This window comes from Myotis davidii, unplaced genomic scaffold (assembly GCF_000327345.1).
Source record: "Myotis davidii unplaced genomic scaffold, ASM32734v1 scaffold399, whole genome shotgun sequence".
Taxonomy (NCBI): domain Eukaryota; kingdom Metazoa; phylum Chordata; class Mammalia; order Chiroptera; family Vespertilionidae; genus Myotis; species Myotis davidii.
This window is the reverse complement of record NW_006292094.1, coordinates 7,266,146-7,266,375: the sequence shown is the minus strand read 5'-3', so window position 1 is coordinate 7,266,375 and position 230 is coordinate 7,266,146. Positions and strand designations below refer to the sequence as shown.

General features: G+C 60.4%; 1 protein-coding gene across 1 annotated transcript in view; it reads right to left on the bottom strand.

Moving 5' to 3' along the window:
* The window catches only part of TMEM184A (transmembrane protein 184A), a 6,593-nt gene that overhangs the window by 1,996 nt on the left and 4,367 nt on the right, over nt 1-230 (bottom strand). The window lies entirely within an intron of this gene.

Below are 230 nucleotides of genomic sequence, written 5' to 3'. Positions count from 1 at the left end.
GTGTGTGCTGTGTGCACACATGAGCATCGCATGTGCTGTCACATGTGCACGTGTGTGCATGCATGAGCATCGCGTGCTGTCACATGTGCATGTATGTGGTGTGTGTGTGTGTGTGTGTGTGTGCATGTGGTGTGTGTGTGTGTGTGGACCGTGGCCCCGGTGCCTGGAATCCAGCCCTTGCTCTCCCTGGGGTGGGCTGGCTGCTGCCTGGGCCTCGGGCCTGGGCTCCT